The 24,702-nt window shown below is 39.5% G+C and overlaps 1 protein-coding gene across 3 annotated transcripts in view; it reads left to right on the forward strand.

Moving 5' to 3' along the window:
• Positions 1 to 24,702, forward strand: part of LOC134226539 (uncharacterized) — a 710,533-nt gene that overhangs the window by 429,310 nt on the left and 256,521 nt on the right. The window lies entirely within an intron of this gene.

Raw genomic sequence — 24,702 nt, forward strand, 5'->3', positions numbered from 1 at the left:
TATACTTAAATCAGATTTCGACTAAATGTCAATTCGACCAAATGTCCTTTCGACGTAGTGTTCTTTCGACCAAACGTCATTCGACGAAATGTCCTGCGTATCTAGTGAATTAAAAAAACATTTTCGACTAAATGTCCTTTCGACCAAATGTCCATTCGACGTAATGTCTTTTTGACCAAATGTCATTCGACTAAATGTCATTCGACGAAATGTCTTTCGACGAAATGGTATAGATTCGCTGTAGAACCGAAGATATTCGCAAAAGAACAATACATTGGTTATTCAAAAACTGAAAAGAACTGTTTGGTTCAGATGTTTATATCTTGAAAACCACATGGCTCAAACTGCTAATATTATGGGGTGCAATGCTCCAAAGCATAAGCTTTTAGGAGATAAAATTACGCTTAAATTACGAATCGGAAAAAGTTAATTTTTTACATTTAGTCACGTGATTCCCCATAGTGCATGCGCGAGCTTACTTTCTTAAAATTCTGCAGGGAGAACATCACACTTGAGTTTTCAGCGCTAAACCGCATCGTTATTTGAATCGTGGATGATTTTTGAAAACATGTTTTTTTTTCAACACGCACTGGTATGAGTGTTGCAAATTCAGATTTTCGAAGTTTAGAAAACCCTACCTCGTTTATAGTTCCAAACGATAGTGCAACAGACAAGAATACATGATCCAATGTTACTTAAAGTCTGGTCTATGTCTATGTCAGAAAAAATAATATTTTGTGTTTGAGACATTTTAAGACATCTATTGAGCTGACCAACTACTCTTGCTGACAAGGTTACATTTCTGAACAAATAATGCATCAGTCCAAAAGCCTGCCCAACTGCCCTGAGAGGTTACGCTAGTGCGTTAGAAACCAAATTATACCACTTTATTCTATACGACAAAATAGACCGAAGCAATGGCGATGAAGCATTTTCATCTATTTTTAAATTTCAAATTAAACAATGTTCTTTTCGACTTCTAAGTCGGAAAAAAAATCGGACGAGCTCAGGATAATTGGTTTCATCGTCCCTTGAAAAAAAAAATCGAATATCGATTCTTCATTTTAGAATTCAATTGAGCAAAATACTGCTCAATTGTTATTGATTTTCCATTATTATATCACCTAAATGAGAACAAACAACCGGACTCTTCAGTTAGCGTTGCAAGCAGAGGCGTAGAATTGCCAATCCGAAATGTATACTGATGATCTCTGATTATCATGATAATCGTGCATTAGATTTCATCTTCCTCGATGCCAACCAATTGTACGAATTTATAAATTATGTGACTTGCAAAACAATACTCTGTGTCCAGAGAAATCGAAAAAAAAAAATCCAACATGGAAATTCTTCTCGATCGGACTGGCAATTGGCAATCAAACCCGTCACCTGTTTCTTGTTAATGTGCATTGGTCGATCGGACTATCTAAATTATTTTATGGAACTATTCTATTTGCTTCACAATCTGTTCTTTTGAGGTAAGACTTTGAAAATTTATTTAATTGTCGCTTGGATTTGTAACATATTATTGTTTGGTTTCTCACACAGCCCTCTTATGGGATATTTAATTAGCTTGAATAATTCCTTTCGATTCCACTATATTATAAACTACTGAACTAAAAAAATACCTAACTTCATTTGATATCGCCATGTCAACTTAGCTCTTGTATCTAAGTGTAGCTTTATTGGTATTGAACCTCCTTGCGCGCGAGAACCGCGACTAGTCAGTTGTGAACGTAGCCCCGTGCGCTCACAACTTCCCAAACAACAACTTCTGTATCTACATATGGGAAAACTTTTCCAACTAGGTCACACGGGAAAACACAGGCTCTGTCGGTCGGTCGGTCGGTTGTCGCGTCGTCCGACGGAGTGCCATACCAGGCTCGAGGATGCTCGAGTTAACGAAATTGCTTACTCTTATTTGAACATTATTACACGATGTCTTCCGTTCGGTTCGGTCTCTGTCCCTCTACGAACGAACATCAAACAGGACGAATGGTTTCCGGTCTCTGATCCAATGGGCGAGGTGTTAAAGCGGTTAAAGCTGGACGAGAATGCCAGCCAGATCACATCAATAAGGTTCTTGGCATAATACCTATGTTCTAGTATTCTCCGGTACGGAAACATTAGAGGAAAAAAATCTTCTCTCAAAGCTCGTGCCTCAAAGAGAGGGCTTTTGTTTCCGATTCAAGCACAGAAGCTGTTGCTGTTGACCTAGAGAAAATTTTAATGGTGATGAGGATGAAGGGTTCGACTTCCAGAGAACGAGATTTAGATAAAAGAGAGAGAGAAGGCGGTGGGTTGTAAGAACGATGAAAACAAGGCAGCAACAGCTAGTCGAAAATCTGCCACCTGTAGTTCGACGGGATTGTATTTTCCAGAGGAAATGTAGGGCGGCATTTTTGGGATGTGGGCTCTCTGTGTTTGGTTTCAAATTTTCCAGTGAGAGAAAATAATTTGTATATTGCATTACTGGGTTGCTAGTTTAAGGGGTCTATAAATTGTAGACAATTGGTCGATCTGTTAGATAACCACCAACTAAATATCTCCTTAGTCTAGCTTATCTCGACATCCCTGGGCATAGAGTATGATATTCGAATGCAAAAATGATAATTTGCCTAGAAACATTGCAGTTAATAACTATGGTAGTGCATAATGAACATTAAACTTCGAGGCCGCAATGTCATAGTAGGGGGGGGTGTAATGCCAACAAAGAGAAGGGAGAAATACTTTCTAACGGAGTCATATTTATTTTTCGATTAAATTTCAGTAAAACTGAACTCGTGGAGCTTGTCCCAACTAACAGGACAATGATCGTCTACCGTACATCTAGGCAGTTAGCCTAGTTAAGGTAATACAAAACATTGAGTTGACCTCACGAAAAATCGTAGAAAAATTAGACGATATTAAAAAATGAGACAAAACAAAATCACTCCGCGACCCGCGTATAATCAACTCCATTTTATGACAATCATTATTGTTTGCGATATTAAGAACAAAAATAAGAAGAACGACTAACTTTTTCAAAACAATCGGAGGTGGAAAAATTTGGGGAATGACAAAATTGGGGTTAATACTGTAGTTGAACAATAGCAAAAAAAAAGGATCTATCCAAATATCAGGGTTTTTTTACTTTTCTTATATACTTTCCATCCGTTTTAAACGAACGAGAAAGGCGTCGTTACCCCAAGTTGGATTACCACTGCAAGTACCAACCCCTACTAAAAGCGTGGAACGGCAACTTTGCCCCGGTATATCTCAGGTGTTTTAAGTCCAATTGTCATGATTGATTCTTTCCAGTTACAATCTGTAGTATATCAGGATTTCGTTAGCGAGTACAGATTGTAAATCCCTACATTGGCCGCCGAGAACCAGCCGGAATATTTCGTTCCACGTTTTTTGCAACACTTACAAGTCGCAATATGTTGCTCGCAAGTCTTTAGTTGAGAGGTTTTCAGCCCTAGGCTGGCTCACCTCTTAACCGTTCGAATTGAAACCATCAAACATTTTAATCCAGTAATAGTCCATGTCAGTAAAAATAAGTAATTTTCTTATACCGAGAAAACGGGATTATAAATTGGATGATTTGTGCAGTTGATAAACGTATGGTCACTGGGGGAAAGGTAGTTCCTTCTGCAGCTCCTCCAAGAATATTTCAGCCAGAAATTCCAGCAATTCTTCCAAAAATTTCTCCTGAAGTTAACCAAGGAATTCCCCTGATGAGCCCATAACAAATTCTCCTGCAGATTCTTGAAAGATATCCCTCTCGAATTCCTACGATAATTCCACCCAAATATTTTTGAGAGTTCCTTCAGAAAATCATCTTTGAACTTCTCCAGTGATTCCTTCTTTGGTTCCATCAGAAATTTCTCCTCGAGACTCATTAGGAATGTCTCCTGAAGCGCTTCTAGCAATCCTTCCTGCAGTTCCACAAGCATATCCTTTTTGATTTCCTCCTGAAATCGCTCTGAAAATTTTCCAAATTCGAAATATTGCTGCCAAATGATTTTTTTTCTCACAATTGTCACTCCTACGACGTGATCAGCGGCGTGAGTTATTCCAATAATTCCTGCAAATAGAATTTTTGGAGGAACTACATGTAAAATTCCTGAAGGAACTCCAAGAAAAAAAATCCTGAGAGAACTTTACAAGGAAATCCTTGAAAAGCTCCTGAAGAATCAAAGGAGAAATATTTGGAAGAGCTACAGAATTTCTAGAGGAACTCCAAGAAGAATTTTGGGAGAAACTCCAGGAAGGAATCCTGGAGGAGACCCAAGAAGAATTCTTTAGATTCATCCTGAATTTCCCCAGGAGTTCATTCCGAATTTCCCCTAGGAATTCATTCTGAATTCCCCCAGGTAGTCATTCTGAATTCCCTCAGAAATTCATGCTGAATTCCTCCCAGGTTTTCTATCTGAATTCCCCCTGAAAATCATTCTGAATTCCTCCAGGAATTCCCCTTCTGAATTCCCTGAAGAATTGATTCTGAACTCCTTTCATTCTGAGTTCCCCAAGGAATTCATTCTGAATTCCCCCAGGAATTCATTCCGAATTCCCTCAGGAATTCATTCTGAATTCTACAAGAAATTCATTCTGAATTCCACCAGAATTTTATTCTGAATACACCCAAGAATTCATTCTGAATCTCCCAGGAATTCAATCTCAATTCCGCCAAGAATTCATGCTGAGTTCCCCCAGAAAATTATCCGGAATTCTCCCAGAAATTAATTCTGAATTCCTCCAGGAATTAATCCTGAATTCCTCCAGAAATTCATCTTGAATTCTTCAAGGAATTGTTTCTGAGTTCCCCCAAGAACTCATGCTGAATTCCCCCAGGAGTTTATCCTGAATTCTTCCTGGAATTCATCCTGAATTCCTCCAGAAATTCATCCTGAATGCTTCAAGAAATTCATGTGAAATTTTTCAAGGAATTCATCCTGAATTCTTCAAGGAATTTATCCTGAATTCTTTAAGGAATTCATGCTGAATTCTTCAAGGAATTCATCCCGAATTCTTCAAGGAATTCATCCTCAATTCTTCAAGGAATTTATCCTTAATTCTTCAAGGAATTCATCCTGAAATATTCAACGACTTCATCATGAATTTCTCCAGGAATTCATTCTGACCTCCCCCAAGAATTCACCCTGAGTTCCACCAGGAATTCATCCTAAATTCCTCTAGCAATTCATTCTGATATCCTCTATGAATTCATCCTGAATTCCTCCAGGAAATAATCCAGAATTCCTCCAGAAAATCATCCTGAATTCCTCCAGGAATTCATCCTGAAGTCCTCCAAAAATTCATTCTGAATTCCCCTCAAAATTCATTCTGAATTCCCCCCGAAATTCATTCTGAATTCCCCCCGAAATTCATTCTGAATTCCCCCAAGAATTCATTCTAAATTCCACCAATATTTCAATCAGAATTTTCCCAGGACTTCAGTCAAAATTGCTCCCAGGAATTCATTATGATTTCCGCAAGGAGTTACTTCAAAAATGCGCTGTTAGAGTTCTTTCAAAAAATCGCTCAAGAATTTCTCCGAAAAACCTTCTTGAAGCTCCACCATAAATTTCTACTGGAGTTCTTCCAGGGTTCCCTCCTGAGTTCACCAAGAAGTTCCTCCTGGGGTTCCTGAAGAGATTCTATATGCGGTTCATCCAGGATATCTTTTTGGAATTCCTACAGGAATCCTTCCGTGATTTTCTTTGAAAATTCTTCTTAGAGCTCCTCCAGGAATTACTCCTGGAGCTCTTCCAGAAATTACTCCTGCAGTTCCTCAGGGAATTCCTCCTAGGGTTCCTGCAAGGATTCCTTCTAGAGATCCTTCAGGATTTTTTCATAGATTCCTCTAAGCGTCTCTTCGGGAATTCTTTTTCCCTATTTTTTTCTGGAATTAATCTTGAAGTTTCTCCAGGAATTCTACCTGGCGTTTATCCAGGATATCTTTTTGGAGTTCTTACGGGAAACCTTCCGCTCCTCAAGAAACTACTCCTTGAGTACCTCTAGAAATTACTCCTGGAGTTCCCCCAGAAATTCCTTTTCAATTTTCGCTCAGAGTTTTTTTCTGGAGTTCTTCCAAATATTTCTCTTTTGATTTTTAGGAGCTCTTTCAGGAATTTCTTCTGAAGTTCTTTCAGGAATTCTTCTGAAAGTTCCTCTTTGGAGTTTCTCCAGAAATTCATCCCGGATTTCATCCAGTAATTCATCGTGGATTCTTCAAATGTTCATCTTTGAATCTCTCCAGAAACTAATCTTGGAGTTACTCCAGGAATTCTTGGAATAACTCATGCCTGTTGGAATTCAAAAATGATTCCTGGAGGAATTCAAAAAGATTATTTTTGGGGAGCTTAGAATGAATTTTCATGGGGAAATTCAGAACGAATTTTCAATGAGAGATTCAAGGGGGGGAATTCAAAGTGAATTCCTGGGGGAACTTAAAATGAATTCTGTGGGGAATTGAGAATAAATTTCTAGGGAACTCAAAATGTATTCCTAGGAATTTACAATGAATTCCTGAAGTAATGTAAAATGCATCCCTGGGGGAACTTAGAATGAATTTCTGGATAAATTATTGGAGTAATTTGTGACGAATTCCTGAATGAGATCTCCAGAAGTTATTTCTGGAAGAGCACCAAAACGAATTTTTTTTCCTGCAGGAACTTAAAAAGAATTCATGAATGAACCCTCAGGTCAAATTATTGGAGGGAATCTAAAAAAATTGCTGAAGAGACGCTAGGAGGAATCTTTGGACAAATTCTGGAAGAAAGTCCAGAGAAACTCTAGAGGAACTCCAATAGAGTTTCCTGAAGTAACTCTAGGATGAATTCTGAAGGAAGTTCAGGAGGAATCTCTGGAGCAATTCCATGAGGAGTTCTTTGAAGAAAATTTGAAAGGAATTCCTGGTCTGACTCCAAAATGAACTTCTAGAACTGTGAAAGGAATTCTAGGAGGATCTTCAAGATGAATCCCTGGATGAGCTTCGGGAAGAATTTCTTTAGGATCTTCGGGAAGAATTTCTGGACTAGCACCAGGAGTAATTTTTTGATGGACTGTTGTAGGAGGAATGCCAGAAGAAGTTTATCTCACTACAATGCAACAGCGCGGCAACGGAGCATTGAGAGAGTGTGATATCATTACGCTAATATCATTCTCAGCAGCACTTCGGTCTATATTAGTTAAATATAGTGAAAACGTTTCACAGTCGGTCCCTTGCAATGGTAAATGCGACGATGGATCCATTGTTCCAGCATGCGGGATCATTTGACTAGTCCCGTCAAGAAGTGTGGACGTCGACACTGGCGTTGAATGAGGATGCAATACAGGAGTTAATGGTTTGCAAGTAACCTGGGCAAGCGTGTTGATAATTTGGTTCACAGCACATTTCAATTTTTTTATGTCACCTTCTTCCGATAGGAGTTGTAGAGTGTTTGTAGCAACATCAAAATTTGTGCGTTCTATAGCTCTACAAAATAGCACCATACATCCATCGTAGATCCAGATAATATTTTTTTCTCGATAGAGCACTCATATCAACTTTGGTCAAACCTAAACAGGCAGCGTGGAGATTGACAATATTCAAACAGGTACGAATTATGTACCGCAGGCATCTAGTCTAGTCTAGTCTAGTCTACACATACACAGCCAGTACATGAAAGAATCCTGGAAAGTGATAGATTCGACTACATCTATTACTTTTCTTGTCAATATTTATATTTGAAGCACATCATAAATGTAGTTCAAACATAAAAGCGGCCAGGCCTACTGTGCTGCGTTGTTGAAATACCTGTGAGAATCAATTCTCAACTTGATTTCACAATTAAGCCAAAGAACGGGGACATCTCGTACCAACCGCTCAGTTTACATTACTAGATGAAGATTGTTAAATTGTTGGGAGTGGCTTAGCTAAGAGGGTTAATGTACACTCCTTGGGTCTTCGACGTCTTGGGATGATGGGACACAGTTTTTAGTCTAGTGCCCTGGCTTATACAGTGATGGACGAAAGCATTCGTAAGAATTTATTCATACAGATGACTATGAAAACATAACGAATGCTTATATCGATCAGTGTACATATAAACCTAGGTTCAAGCGCCATTACTCGCCCTCTGGAACGAGAAGAAAAGAAAAGGAACCAAAAGCGATTGAAAATACAAAGGCAAAAACATAAAATGGTAAAAACATACCATATTTACTTACAACAGGTCCATATTTTTCGTGGATTGAATCGTTATCTCGATTACCCCCGACAAAACACAACTTATCTAAAACAGGAAATTTGTGAAAAACTTCACAATATAACACTCAAGCACGCCCGCTGACGTATTTTGTACAACACTAATAAAAAAACATTGCTCGCGGTACTCAGCACGAGCGAGCCTGCACGAGCGTTCGAGGGCCGCGCGCGTGCTAAACAATGAAATTCATGCAAAATGGAACAACTTTGCTAAGAAATTGTATGGATTAAATTTTTGTATGACTTTTTGCATGTTTTTTATTGCTATTAAAAACTTTATTTGTGATTTATTTAAAAAATATTTATGATCGATTTTTACCAATATGCAGTTTACCCAATTTGGCTGCACATCTAGGCTTTTTTATGTGGTTTTTGTATGTAATTGAGTTTGTACATTTCAGAGAAGGCAGAAAATATAGCATAATTAACAGATACAACATTCATCGTTTACATTATATTCAAATTGATTAATTGATAATATGTCAAGTAATATGTCCTATTTTCTGGAAATTAACTTTTAATCCATTCACAAGACTAAATTGAAAAAATATATATTTCCTCTGTTACGTGTTTTGATTGTCGGCTTACTTTGTCTCTATTGTTTTTTTATGAGTCCTTATCTGATGGCATAGTATTGTCGGAAAGCTGTCCGACCTCTTACTCAACCTTGACCAGATGAAATCATTTTCTAACAAATGAATGCATTGTTTAATATCGGATGATTCATATGCAGTAAATATGGTCAACATGGTTTATAGTAGATGTTTAGAATGATTAAACCATTCGTTCTACAGTAAGTTGACCCGTAAAGCTGGTAGATCACTTTTACGTAGTGTTTTACGGTGTAAGATCTACCAAACCGAGCCCTAGCTTAATCCATGTTTCAAGCTAGGGCAATAAGTTGTGGTATTTCTAGGATTTATCGTATTTAGTCCTCTCTACCAATTGCAGTTTTTGAATTATAACAAAATTAACTTAACCCTGCACATGATTGAAAGACTCAAATTCCTCTCGTTTGAGGCTAAATTGTATGCAGCGGAAACAGATTTTCTAGCAATTAGTTATAAAACCAGGGCCCATTGACCTATGCTGAATCAACTGCTAGAAAAAGTTCGAGTTAGGGTTCTATGGATGTACTAACTCTTCATGAACTGGTAAACAATGGTAGTTCGAGGAACACAGGGAAATTCTTGTTACTGAACAACTTCTCTAGATTGAAATGGTCTTGTAGATAGAGCTAAATCCCGGGTTTGTAGCTTTACTGGTGATATTCTAGAAGCAAGACAAGGATGTGGCTAGGGCTCCGATGCATGACCAATTAACAGTATTACTGTTCTGTTTTCTCAAGGAAAGATTTGATAAGGGGCGCGCCTTCAATGAGATTTTTCTCTGTGAAGGGTCTAAATAGCGGGACCGTGTCAGGTACTCTTGGGAAAACAAAACGAGAACTGTATCGAAACCGATACTTCATTGCTTCTCAATAGTAATGGAGTAATTCGACATGCACTTAAACACTAAGGATACGGGAAATGCTACAATAGATCTAATAACTGGTCGCAGTGGCACACCCGAACAGGAAAAAAAAAAAAAAGTTGAAAGGATTTTTGCTTACCTGGTTTATACTGTTCAATATACGAGGTACTTTCGTTACCGAACAGATTTGCTACACTCGACCAACGAGCATCCAAGTCCAAATTCATGTTCAAGTAACTTACCAACTTTCATAATCTCCATTGTGATTAGGGAACCTAGGAATCCACTTCTCAAAGTATCGTTGAAAGACGTTGTAGAACAATTTTAAAGTTCTAATTCCCTGTACTTTTGATACATTTTACAATCACAAAACCACAACCAGGCTTGTAAAATGTCATCTGCATGTCATTTGACTAATTTGATCATAACTTTCTTTAGAAGCAAAATTCCTTCCATAATTTTGAATGTACTCATAACGCTTGAGTAGGGTTATATTTTTGTCCAAGGGTACATTGCTCTAAGTATAACATCAAAGGTTGGAGAGTGAAAACTCTCCAAAATGTCACGTGTCATTTGACATAATGTCATTTGAATGACATTTTGCCTCCCACGCCCCAGATTACATATTTACAGCAAAGTCTCGTTAGACAAAGTTGTAGGCCCATTTAACCGCTATAAGTTCGTCATACAACATAAATTGATAGCTACCTTCTGAAACAAGTTCTGGGAAAATTATACAAACGAATGCAAATGACATTTTACAACACTGACCACAACCACGATCACTAATACTGATATCTATCCTAAAACCTATAAAATGAAATAAATTGAAAACCGTCGAAAATTATGAATTATGTACCGCAGGCATCTGTTGATAAACGCCTGCACCCGTTGAGTGTTCTTTACTGATATACACCATATCTTACTAGCGTAGAAATACAGATTCCACGTTAGAAATAAAAATATGGATTTTGGTGCGTTCACTAAACTGCCTGTTTTTCCAAGCATTTCCAGATATAACTAGCAAAGGCAGCCCTTGCTTTTTTGATCCGTGAATATTGGTACCGACATTTGACTGTCAAGATATTTTAAGCTTTTTAACATTCTCTAATGGTTGTCTCTATGGCTGGCTGATGTTTGCAATGCGGACCAAAAGCCAACATCATTATTATTAGTCAACAAATTATTTTTTGTACCAATGTGTTTATTTATTAGGCTCAGCTGTTTGGAGCTGGGGGCCCTCCTTAGCCGTGCGGTAAGACGCGCGGCTACAAAGCAAGACCATGCTGAGGGTGGCTGGGTTCGATTCCCGGTGTCGGTCTAGGCAATTTTCGGATTGGAAATTGTCTCGACTTCCCTGGGCATAAAAGTATCATCGTGTTAGCCTCATGATATACGAATGCAAAAATGGTAACCTGGCTTAGAAACCTCGCAGTTAATAACTGTGGAAGTGCTTAATGAACACTAAGCTGCGAGGCGGCTCTGTCCCAGTGTGGGGATGTAATGCCAATAAGAAGAAGAAGAAGACTGTTGCATAAAAAAGCTCTACGGAGCCGAGAGCAAATAATATATAAATATAAAAATAACATTAATAATAAGATCTTCGGACACACTTCTTTTTCGGTTGTATTGTCGAACCGACACTTGAACCGGAGCCCAAAGCAGAGAATTGAGCCCGTCACTGAGTCGCTGGTGGATGAGACAAAGCTTCCTTGATTGCGATTGCCACCTCCTCTAGCGTAACATCATCTTTCTTCCGACGTTTTTTTTCTCCGGGCGTGCATTTTCACGTACACCCGGTTCTTTTTGTACACGGGTGGGTTTTAGTTGATTACAACCTTAAGCGTTCATGAAACTATGAGTTAACCCCATGGAAAAATTCGCGAAAAATAAAAAAAAAATCAGGTGGTATTTGAAAAGCTGTGAAAATTCAGGTTAACCGGGAAATTAAAAAATACCAACCGTGTAAAAAAAATATTGGGTGTACTTCCGACTGTCCTTGGTTTTCTGGTTTCGGATTTTCTTCCGGAACTTCGATAAAGTCTTCATCCGAGGTTTCCGACGACATCACATCTTTTTCGTTTCCAGAAACTACTCCAGCATATGTAGTACACTGTCCTTGTTTTCCTGCCTTCTTCCGTGATAGCTGGGGACAAGAATCCCTCCGATGGCCTACTGCTTGACAAAGGAAGCATGTATCCTTAAGTCCGTCGTAGAAAATTCTTGCTTTCATGCCGGCTACTTCCATCGATGGAGGAATGCTCTTTTCGATTTCCATAAATACACCACGGACCCCAGTGGACAGGTGATCCAGGCCCAATCCCGAGGGAAACTTTTCACGGACAACATGATCAGTTTTTCCAAACAATCCGAGCACCTGCGACAAGCTTTCGTCCGTAACCTCCGGTGCAGATCGAATACTCGGACGTACCGCATATTTGTTCCTGCGATACGCATCCAAACTTCAACCGACTTCCCACTCGAATAAACAAACATCGATTCCTACATTGCATCGCGCGAAACAAAAGTAACAAAACAAAAGGTGATGTACAGCGATCGATCGTGTGCCGTTTTGTACGCCGTGTCCATCACTAATAAATCTGTATCGAACTGCTTAAAAAAAGCAGGCGATTTCAGCCCATGATGGCCGGGGACTACCGACTGGGAAACGGAACTGGACTGTATTAACGAATACTTTATCACCCATTTCGATGATTTAGTGCCTCTTAAGCGATAGAGACACACCACCGTAGAACGAATGAATGTCAACGGCCGATAAACAAAGAGAAGCAAACACGCGCGATTGCTTACTATTGTTAGATATGAAAAAAACGAAAAAAAAACAAAAACGGCATAGAGCAGCGGTTCTAAAGGTACATGTACCCCTGGGAGTACCTTCGCTGGCCCTAGGGGGTACCTCGGACAAAAATGCGTAATGGCGGACATATTACAATTTCAATCAGAATTCATTGGTAAAGTTTTGATAATTGTGTATTTTCTTTTTCAAAAATTTATATTGTACATAATATGTAATGCGATCAATAAATCCCAATTGACACAACCAGCACAATGTATGAAGAGCTGCGGAACAAAAGATCAAACGAACAAAACGTCGAATGAACAAAATGATTTTTTTTCACTAAAACTCGGTTGCTTCGTTGCAAGAGGATTAGAAACATCCTTTTACGCCTCTCGGAACCCTTGTTCCATGCAGCTTGAAGGCTTCCTTTCAAGAGGCTCAGAAGCCACCTTTCAAGTGGTTGGGCTGCCTTCTTTCAAGAGGCTCGGAAGCCTCCTCTCAAGAGACTCGGAAGCCTCCTTTCAAGAGGCTCGGAAGCCTCCTCTCAAGAGGTCTGGGAGCCTCCTCTCAAGAGGTCTGGAAGCCTCCTCTCAAGAGGTCTGGAAGCCTCCTCTCAAGAGGCTCCAAGCCTCATCTCAAGAGGCCTCAGGCCTCCTTTCAAGAGGCCTCGGAGGCCTCCTCTCAAGAGGCCTGGAGGCCTCCTCTCAAGAGGCCTCAAGCCTCCTCTCAAGAAGCCTCAGAGCCTCCTCTCAAGAGGCCTGGAAGCCTCCTCTCAAAAGGCCTCAAGGCCTCCTCTCAAGAGGCCTGGAAGCCCTCCTCTCAAGAGGCTCGGAAGCCTCCTCTCAAGAGGCCTCAGAGCCTCCTCTCAAGAGGCCTCAAGCCCTCCTCCTCAAGAGGCCTGGAAACCTCCTCCCAAGAGGCTCAGAAGCCTCCTCCCAAGAGGCTCAGAAGCCTCCTCCCAAGAGGCTCCTGGAAGCCTCCTCCCAAGAGGCCTGGAAGCCTCCTCTCAAGAGGCTCAGGCCTCCTCCTCAAGAGGCCTGAAGCCTCCTCTCAAGAGGCCTCAGGCCTCCTCTCAAGAGGCCTGGAAGCCTCCTCAAGAGGCCTCAAGCCTCCTCTCAAGAGGCCTCAGGCCTCCTCTCAAGAGGCCTCAAGCCTCCTCTCAAGAGGCTCAGAAGCCTCCTCTCAAGAGGCCTCAGAAGCCTCCTCTCAAGAGGCTCAGGCCTCCTCTCAAGAGGCCTCAGAAGCCTCCTCCTCAAGAGGCCTGGAAGCCTCCTCTCAAGAGGCCTCAGAAGCCTCCTCTCTCAAGAGGCCTCAGGCCTCCTCCTCAAGAGGCCTCGAAGCCTCCTCTCAAGAGGCTCAGAAGCCTCCTCTCAAGAGGCCTGAAGCCTCCTCCTCAAGAGGCTCAGAAGCCTCCTCTCAAGAGGCCTCAGAAGCCTCCTCTCAAGAGGCCTGGAAGCCTCCTCTCAAGAGGAGGCCTCCAAGCCTCCTCCTCAAGAGGCTCGGAAGCCTCCTCCAAGAGGCCTCAAGCCTCCTCTCAAGAGGCTCAGAAGCCTCCTCCTCAAGAGGCTCAGAAGCCTCCTCTCAAGAGGCTCGGAAGCCTCCTCTCAAGAGGCTCGGAAGCCTCCTCTCAAGAGGCTCGGAAGCCTCCTCTCAAGAGGCTCAGAAGCCTCCTCTCAAGAGGCTCGGAAGCGTCCTCTCAAGAGGCTCGGAAGCCTCCTCTCAAGAAGCTCGGAAGCCTCCTCTCAAGAGGCTCGGAAGCCTCCTCTCAAGAGGCTTGGAAGCCTCCTCTCAAGAAGCTCGGAAGCCTCCTCTCAAGAGGCTAGAAAGCCTCCTCTCAAGAGGCTCGGAAGCCTCCTTTCGAGAAGCTCAAAAGCCTTCTTTTCTAGAGGCTCAAAAGCCTCTTTTTCTAGAGACTCAAAACCTCCTTCCAAGATGCTCGGAAGCCTTCTTTCAAGAGGCTTAAAAGCCTCTTTCCAAGAGGCTCTGAAGCCTTTTTCCAAGAGGATCGGTAGGCTCATTTCGAGACGCTCGAAAACCTCTTTTCAAGAGGTTCGGAAGCCTCCTATCAAGTGGTTAGGTTGCCTTCTTCAAGAGGCTCGTAAGCGTGCTTTCAAGGGGCTCGGAAGTCTACTTTCAAGTAGTTCGGAAGTCTTCTTTCAAGAGGCTCGGCAGCCTCCTTTCAAGAGGCTCGGAAGCCTCTCTCCAAGAAGCTCAGAATTCTTCTTTCAATATGCTTGGAAGCATACTATCAAGAGGCTCAGAAGCGTTCTTTCAAGATACAACGGAAGCTTCCTTTTAAGTGGCTCGAAAACCTCCTTCAAGATGCTCGGAAGGCTTCTCTGCAAGAGGTTCAGAAGCCTCTAATAAAGAGGCGCGGAAGCCTATTCTAACGGGACTCAAAAGCTTAAGAAAGCTTCCCTTCAAAAAAGCTCGGAATTATGTTTTCAAGAGGATTGGAAGCCTGCTTTCGAGAAGGGGTACCTCAAGTCATGCAAAAGTTCGAAGGGGTACCTCTCAAGAAAAAGGTTGCCCTAATTCCAACAAAAGCCAAACCATTAGAGGGGAAAATCTTGATTCTTGGTTGCGTAGCACCAGCCATGCTAAATAAAAAATCAGCGAAGATGAAAAGCGAAAAATACGTTGTCAAAAAACATTGAACACAACAGACCACATGCAGAGGTCACTTTGACTTCTTCCAGTGATGATTTAAATTGTATACACAGAAAATAATAATGAAAAATAAACAGCGCGTAAAACTTGACATGCAAAAATTTACGCTATTCAACGCTGAAATGGTCCTCTTCCTAACGAGATTGCTTACAACTTGTATGCAATATTGACAATTCTCGTCAAATATTGTATACATTTAGGCTATATCCCGTAAGGAATTACGCTAATAATGATGTTCCATTTATGTGCATGATTTTTAGCGTACATTTCAGTGGATTTTTCTATCTGTGTATGCAACATAAGTAAACCGTTTTCATATGTGCTTCACAAAGCATAAGCCTAAAGCATAAATTTTTCGCACATGCTTTAGTTTTCTATTGCTGCCTTCTTCTGAACGCTATCACTACTGATTTATGATTAATTGCTGGTAGTTGGAAGTTGAAGGTAGAAGAGTTTAATAATCAAGATAGGTTTCATCGGTTGCATCGGATTAATAAGCTACTCAAAACACCACGCGCCTCCATATTGATGAATCAAAGCTGTCCAACCTTTGAGGTATAACGAAGATTTACTATCACTTGCATCGACACTCAGTAGACAGCTTCGTCATTGATTCGTCTTTGTATTGATCAGCCGCTCGGCAATGTAGACACGAATATCTCGCAGCATGCTGTCAAACTTCAAAACCAAATTTGCCGACTGATCTTCAATAGCCGATTGATTATTGCATATAAAAAATGAATATATACCTGAGCTGCAATGAATATTTTGAATTGTGGTTGGGTTGCACCAATAAATAATGATTGTTTTATTTCATATACTAGATTTACTGCTCCTGGACTTCATCTCATAGCTCCGATATTCATCTCACGAAAAACAAAGATTGAAAAGAAATGTGATTTGTTTCTTATGTTTGTGATTTTTTCAGCAATATAAGGCTCCCCCAAACCTAAGCGATTCCATCGCCGCGACGGCGACAACAAGTCGCCACGATTCTATCGTTGGGTCGCTGCAGGCAATGTTCTATTTACGCTTCCATATTAACGGCGACAGAATCGACGGAATTGGAGCCGTATTTCTCTGTTTCGTGATGAGATGAATATATGTTCAGTGAGATGGAATACGAAACAGTTCCTCTAAATAGATATGCTTCTGACTTAAAAATGTTGAATCCACGCACTGCAGTATGAGATGATATTCATATTTTGAGATTTCAAATTGAATATAAATGTGCCAAGCTGAAGATTTTGACACTGAACTTCAATAAATGGTCGCAGTGGCATTCTGGAACAGAAATGAAAAAAAAGACATGACTGTTTTAAATTGGCATTTATTATTCTCATCAACTTTTGGCTCAGATTTGGTGTACAGAAGATCAAAAATGCATTACTGAAATAATGTTCGGATGAATTCAGTACCTAAATATAGAAAGTTTCCTCTATGAAATAATTGTAATCCACGATCCGGAAATAATCTGTGCTTCGGTGCAATAACACTATCCAACAAAATTGAGCTTTTTTTCGCTCCCTTCAACAATTTTTAATGTACTCAATAGATTTTTTTACGCTGATTTCAGGTACGTATTCAGATTTTCTGTAACACGTCCAGTTTTTGAGAAAAACGCATTTTAATTCACGAAAGTACGTATTTTCATAGAAATTTGGTTTCTCTCCCCTGCAAAGCTGAATTTTAGCTTTGCAGAAGAGATAAACAAAATTTCTATGAAAAGACGTTCTTTTGTGAATGAAATTCGGTTTTTCACAACAAATGTACGTACCAAATGAAATCCAACAACCCACATGCATTCTACAAAGCCCATTCTACAAAATTCAAACTTTATTCTAAAAGTGAGGAGCCGAAATTCAGCTTTACAGAGGAGAGAAACCAAATTTCTATAAAAAGACGTACTTTTGTGAATGAAATTCCGTTTTCACAACAAATGTACGAGCCAAATGAAATCCAACAACCCACATGCATTCTGCAAGACCCATTTCACCAATTTCAAATTTTATTCTAGAAGTGAGGAGCCGAAATTCAGCTTTGTAAAGGAGCAGCAACAAATTTCATTGAAAATACGTATATTTGTTAATTAAATTCCGTTCTTCAAAACAAATGTACGTGCCAATTGAAATACAACAAACCACATGCAGTCTATAAGGCCCATTCTACAAAATTCAAACTTTATTCTTAAAATGAGGAGCCGAAATTCAGCTTTGCAAAGCATAGAATCCAAATTTCATTGGAAATACGTACTTTTGTGAATGGAATTCCGTTTTCACAACAAATGTACGTGCCAAATGAAATCCAACAACCCACATGCATTCTACAAAGCCCATTCTACAAAATTCAAACTTTATTTCAAAAGTGAGGAGCCGAAATTCAGCTTTGCAGAAGAGATAAACCAAATTTCTATCAAAAGACGTTCTTTTGTGAATGAAATTCCGTTTTTCACAACAAATGTACGTGCCAAATGAAATCCAACAACCCACATGCATTCTGCAAGACCCATTTCACCAATTTCAAATTTTATTCTAGAAGTGAGGAGCCGAAATTCAGCTTTGTAAAGGAGAGAAAACAAATTTCTATGAAAATACGTACTTTTGTGAATGAAATTCCGTTTTTCACAACAATTGAACGTGCCGAATGAAATCCAACAATCCACATGCATTCTACAAGACCCATTCAACCAAATTCAAACTTTATTCTAAAAGTGAGGAGCCGAAATTCAGCTTTGCAGAGGAGAGAAACCAAATTTCTTTGAAAATACGTACTTTTGTGAAATAAATTCCGTTTTTCACAACAAATGAACGTGTCAAATAAGATTCAAAAACTTACTAAGATCTTGTACGATTTCTTCTATATAATTCAAACCTCTTTTTCAAAGTTATAAACTGAAAACCAGCTTTACAGAGCAGAGAAAACAAATTCCCATAATGCTACGTAGTTTTGTGAATTTAAACCCGTTTTTCTCAAAAACTGGACGTGTTACAAAAAATCTGAATACATGATTGAATTCAGCGAAGAAAAATCTTTCAAGTACACTGAGAATGGTTGAAGGGAGTAAAACACTGTTGACTAGTGTAATTGATGTTAAGGCAAAAAGCACAGCTATTGAATTTTTAACGAATAAATTTGGCAACATTGATTCCCTTCCAGCAACCAGGAAAAACTGTTCTCACTCTCAACACGTGGAAATTTTCTCTTTGAAAATCGCCGAACCGCTCGTTCGCTTTTCATCTCTTCAACCACAAGCTAATCGCCACTGTCTGACTGTAGGCAAACTTAATAACTTCCTTCCCACGAAGCCCTAGCCAGGACCTCTCGGTACGGAGAGTGCTTTCAGTTACCTTTGAGACGCCAAACGGTACGCAAGCAAACGGAAGCCGCTGCTGTATTTCGACACAATAGAAAGCATCTAAGCACAAGCTAGGCCCACAATCTTCCTCCTTCTCACATAACGCACATTCCGGAACACGCAAAAGAAGGCATCCAACTAGTTCCCCCATCCCACAACCTCTCCCAGTTCCAGTGCCAGGCGCCTTGTTTATTATCCCGAGTGAGTGCAAATTTTCCCCGCCCTTCTTGGTGCTATTGCTTTGCCTTGATCCTTTGTGGTTAGCCAAATTACTAACGAAACAGCGGTCGTGTGCACAAATTATAGCCTACTGGCAGGGGCAGTCGCCGTTCAATCAACTGTTTACCGTCGAACGTGTGTAATTTGACCCACTGTTACTGTCCCGCATCAACTGTTGAATCAACTCCATCGCCCTCGGTACCGTCTCTACACACTAGCTTAGTGCGGTGTAGGATTGCTGCCAGTGTTAGTGTGTTCGTAGGCCGAATTCTTCGGCAAGCAGAAATTTTCTTCGACTGAAGCGGAGCGCCACCTTACTTCTCTGGTTTCACCGAAGCATCCCCGGGTAACGCCAACGCCCCATCCTACCACTTGCGTGTGACCACCATAAGAAGAGAGAGAAAAAAAACAACATAAAGTGAAATCCTTGGCTCCCGAAAACGAGCTTGTCAGCTGTCATTATCGTACGTGTGCTCAGATGAGAAATGCCCATTCCGAATCAATAATAGAAGGGCGGAAAATAGAATTGACGCATTGGGAATTCATTGCCGGGATAAAAAAAGAGTGAAATCCGATCCTTTAATAATCCCAGGAGCTAGTCAAAGAGTGGTGTAGTGTTGTGATAAAACAAAAGCTTCCAGGAAGCTGACAGGGTGTATACGAACATTGTGAGTGACGTTTGGTCGTAGCTGCTCCATTAGGATCCGTTTAGCAGAAGGACGCATTCTATACTCCACTGGTGTTTGAGTAAGACAGTGCTTCTCAATTGTCTCTTGGTCAGGAACACTATTCGAATAGAAACATCTAAATGAATGTGTTTATTCCAAGAACGTTTATTTGATAGGAGGACCGGGAGCCGCAAACTTTGGAATATGCAATGAGTGAATGTGAATTAATATTGAAAAGGATTCGATTCGGACAATAGTTTTATACCAGAAAGATTAATTTAGTCAAAATATGTATAGTTTACGATTTATTTATAAAACCCTGATTAACCCACTCAGCGGTGTTGGTGCCTTTTTCGTGCAAAAAAAATACTAAAAAGTAAGAATGAATGTTTTTTAGCGTGTTTTGCGCATAAAAAATAGTATTTTGGCTATAACTTCTGAATTCATAGTCCGATCTGGTCCATTTTCAATTGCAAACAATGGGACAGTATTCCACGTCGAATGAAACCTGTTGCAAGTAACAATGCCAAGTTCCTGAAAGTGTGTCTTCAAAATTTGTGCAATTAGACACATCTACATGCATACAGACATCAACTCAGTTCGTCGCGCTGAGTCGATTGGTATATAATACTATGGGCCTTCAAGCCCCCTATTTAGATTGATCGTATAGCCTTCCGGTACAACTTTGTTTAACGACATTTTCATTGAATTGCATATACTATTGCTTCCAATCAGGAAAATGGACCTAAATTTTATTTTTTACTTTTCGCAGTTCCGCAGTCAATGATAATTTTCCGAGCAGCATATGTTTTAAATAGATTGCAGGAACTTTTATGTACTTTTCTTATTCCATTTGAATTGAGCTACCTGCTTGCAGAAAGTATTTCGTTTAAGCACAATACTAAACAACGATACGGGAAACAGCATCCCTCAGCATTACCGAAGACATTGCAAAAAATGTTGTGACTGAAGTAGGGATGGAACCCGCACTCAGCACACGATGCGATTGATTGCCTTGCGATAGTATCCACTCGGTGCAGTCGCAACAATTTTTTCTGTCTTTTATTAGAACATAATTGTAAACAGTTCAGTTCACAAAAGGTACCTGAAGTACTTTGAATTGCCCAACGAAGTAAAAGGCATTTGCGGAACTTGATCAAAGACATCTATGATAAACACATGTTAATAGATTTAGTGGGGTTTTGGTCATCGTAAAACTTTATATTTTCTGAAAAAATATGCTTGTTTATAGAGCACGTCAATTTTATTTTGCCTAGAAACGGTTATAAAAGTATGCATATTTATAAAGGCAATAAGTGTGAACAGGGATTTAAGAACCATCATCAAATTGCCTGAAGCTTCGGAATGATTGTCGTCTCCAGTTAGCCTTCCGAGCAAAGGCGTGGGATTGCCAACCCTCAGATGGCGAATTCGGTTTTCGTTGGTCTAAAATGTTTTCGGGTGGGATACATTCTCGATCTCCTGGGGATAGGTACTTGCCACTTATAAATACTCATGCAATGGTTGGTTTGGAAATGCTTTCAATAGATAACTGTGAAAATGCTAATAGAAAACTAAGTTGAAAAGCAGATCAAGTTCTAGTTGGAATTTAGGTCCATGGAAGATGAAGAATAATATTGTTTCCAAGCCTTTTTAAACATTTGAATTTTACTTTCAAAGAAATGAAAATTTGCGTTGGGTACATTGAATAAGACTTACTTTTATCATGCAAATAACCTCCTAAGTACATCTGTTCGGATGATCATACTGAATAGATTGGAGCGACACTGGTCCCAGTGGTATTCCTGTTGACTACTCGTTTTTTGGAATAAACACATAAGCTTTAAGTACAGACTGGTTACTTTTATGGCACTCAGCGGACCTGACTGTTTCGCTTCTATTCCATGTTTTTTTTATGTTACCTAAATATATGTACATTTCCAAGAATACTGCAAATTGAGAACTTCTGATCACGATAAACATTGTCGCTTTATCACCCCAACCTCCATGAACGGCCCGTGAAGTTCACCAGCGAATGATAATAAAAAGACGGATCATTGCATAAACAAGTACAGAGTGAGGAGAAAAGTTGAAACAAACGCTGCCGAATATAAATCCGCACATAAACCGGCGGAAGCGGAGTGTGCAACAGTGTTTGAGTGTGGTGCTGCTGGGACTCGTTGCAGGGGATTATTATTATCGCCGCCGACGAGGGTGCAACGTGTGACGGCGAAGCAGGACAATTTGCGTGGCGTTCTCACTGGCGAGGGCTGCTCCGCGCGAAAGTGGCCAGTTTCGGGAGAATTCTCGCAGCCAAGACGACGTCCTCGGCCAATGCTTCGACTACCAGCCAATCCAGTCTCACCACCGATGAGGACGAACGGAAAAGGCAAAGTGGGAGGCCGAGAATTGCAGGTATTTTGATCCGTTAGTGTTTTTCATTGCAGGAGGATTTTTTTTTTCAAACATCCACTGACTAGCTTATACAACCCGAAAGAATATCTTTAGTGCACATTGTAGTAGCTTACGCGATTATTTTTTTCAACATTCACTAAACGAGTATTAGCTGACTTAATGATATAATTATATAGATTATGCTTTTAGTCAAACAAATTTATAACCAAATGAAAAAATATTCATACTGCCATGTTTTGCAACAAACAAAAATCTAGCGTACGTGGTTGAGTGAGGAGTTTCTAGTAGAATCAGAAGAGTTTCTAAGAAATGAAATTTTAAATAATAATTCGAGTTTTTATTATTATTATTATCGTTTTTATTAAAGAGGTTTTCAGCCCTTGGCCTTGTTCGAAGTTCATTCCGAGGAGGTACCGAAGAATTTCTGAAGGAAATTCCAGAAAAGGCAATTCCGAATTTCTCGAGTTTCTCCCTAAGAAATAGCCAAAGCTGGCTCATCTTTTAGTAGCATTTTTATTTATTTATGGAAAATATGAATTTCTTTCTTTTAAGTATTCTACCAAAAATGTTTCAATAGCAATGTCGATCGAAAATGATTTTTATCAAAACCGGTACATGAGCAGCTCAAACACAATAATTTTACTCTCGACTGCACAACAAGCTTAGTCACAAGAAGTTGATACACCACGCGTCTCCATATGCTCGTTTGCTTATGATATCACCCAACAACGGACATCAGATTACCGAAATAACTAACGTGTTTTAACTAAGGGGCAACCAACTCTAAATTTTCGGCAGTTTTCCGAAATGCTAAGATTTATTAGCGAAAAACTACGTTGTATCTATGGAAAGTTTATCGAAGAGCTCTGATTGAGAAAGCTTGAAACACAACAGCACTCAATCAATACATCTGTTCCCGATATCTGTCTGAATTATTTTCTTAAATTTTCGCAGGACAACTGTTTCTAATACTAATGCTTTTTAATCAATCTTAGGGGTTCCTGTTTGGGTGTTATGGCATTTTAATCCCATATTAAATGGTACTTCCAAAAACGGGGGAGTACTGCGTTTGAACTAACTAACAGACAAACGCCATAACTTCTGAGCTAACAACCATATCATGGATACTAGAAATACCACGAAATACTATTGCGGGAAAAGTGAGTAATAATATCGCGGTGATGATGCCTTTCTCGCCTTTAAAAATGTTTTCAATTCGAAAAGTTACACTACACTTATCCATTATAATTGCGAACTGATGTCAAAAAGTCTAAGTAGTTCAATCAAAGTTATTTATGCAGTTAGTACGTTTATCGAACGGCATCACAATAAAATGTCCATAAAGAATTAGAAACTTGCCATGAAAAAAAAATTGGAAATTGACATTAAAGAAATCAGTGTATATGCAACAAATAAATATAATGAACCAAATGGCGGGTTTCAGATGAGCCGTCAAAGTTGATTTATTTCATTGAAGGGACATGTTAGAACTGTGATTTCTATTTTATATGGAAGCTTAGTTCAATATCTTTCCAAAAACATCCTGGGTGCACATAATTATGCTTAGTTTCATTGAAAAAACCTAATAATTACATAACTTTGATTCGTACCATGGTTTGAACTACACTGTTCATGGTTTGAACTAAATTCGTACCATGGTTTGAACTACTACAGCAGACAGCAGCTCCTAAATATAATACTAATCACATGCATGAAACGCTGAGGAAATCTATAGAAAAGCAAAATTGTTTTACTATTCATCTTCTCGCATTAGATTAGTAACTCGAAACGTGTGAAAATCGTCTAAATTATCGATATGAAAATTGCGATTTTTTCATATTGGAAATGTAAACAAAATGCTCCAGCTAAGCGCATGCAGCGCTCCTAGCGGACAGCAGCAGAACATGACTGCATTTACAAGTTCAAACCATGGTACGAATTTAGTTCAAACCATGATCAGGTTTTACCTTGTATAAATGTTACTATTTTAACAATTTAAAACTGTTTCTCAATTGTTGAATTGTATGATGATGTCAATCGATTACAGATAAAAATAGCGTTCTTTCGATATATTGATCTCATTCCTGTGTCATAAAATGCGTCCTTTACGACCTTTTTAAAATATGCCACTGGTAGGGGGAATTTAGTGCAAATTCAGGACGTTTTTAAATCGCTTTATTTTATTACTTAAACAATATGTACAAATGTTTAAATAAACTCTATCACTAACAGTATACCTAAATATGCATTCATGCATTCATACTGTTTTAGGTTCATTTCCTGCCAATGAGATGGTAATTTCTACTGATTTCAAAATAATTCAAACCGTGATACGCTTTTCACTAGTTCAAACCATGATTGGATACCCTAGTTATAAACAAGTATAAAACATATAAGAACCATACTATGTAACTTTCGGATCCAAAAACAATTAGAACCAAAGTACGAACATTAAAATACATGGTGTATCCGTCAAAACATATTTACAATCCATATATAACTTTATGTTAATTAATTAATATTATTTTTTATGTTTCTATTTGAACAATGTTGCAAGTGCTACTTGGTTAAATATAGTTATGATATAGTAACTATTCGCATCTTGTAGGTTGATCACCATTTGTCAAGTAAACAACCTAAGACGTGTCTTTTCGCAGTCTGGCATAATTGAGTTAATAAAACCCACTACCTTTCCTGGATTTGCAGTTCAAATATCTCCTGGTTGCATAAATATCTCCTGGTTGCATCTCCTGGTTGCATTCAAGTTCCATGTTACAGAAACGACAAATATCATTCTGAATCTGGCCAATATTTTTCAAATGATATCTGCTCGGGCCGTGCACTGCAGTGTCCGGTTATTAGGCCAGCA

This window comes from Armigeres subalbatus, chromosome 3, assembly GCF_024139115.2.
Source record: "Armigeres subalbatus isolate Guangzhou_Male chromosome 3, GZ_Asu_2, whole genome shotgun sequence".
NCBI classification, from domain to species: domain Eukaryota; kingdom Metazoa; phylum Arthropoda; class Insecta; order Diptera; family Culicidae; genus Armigeres; species Armigeres subalbatus.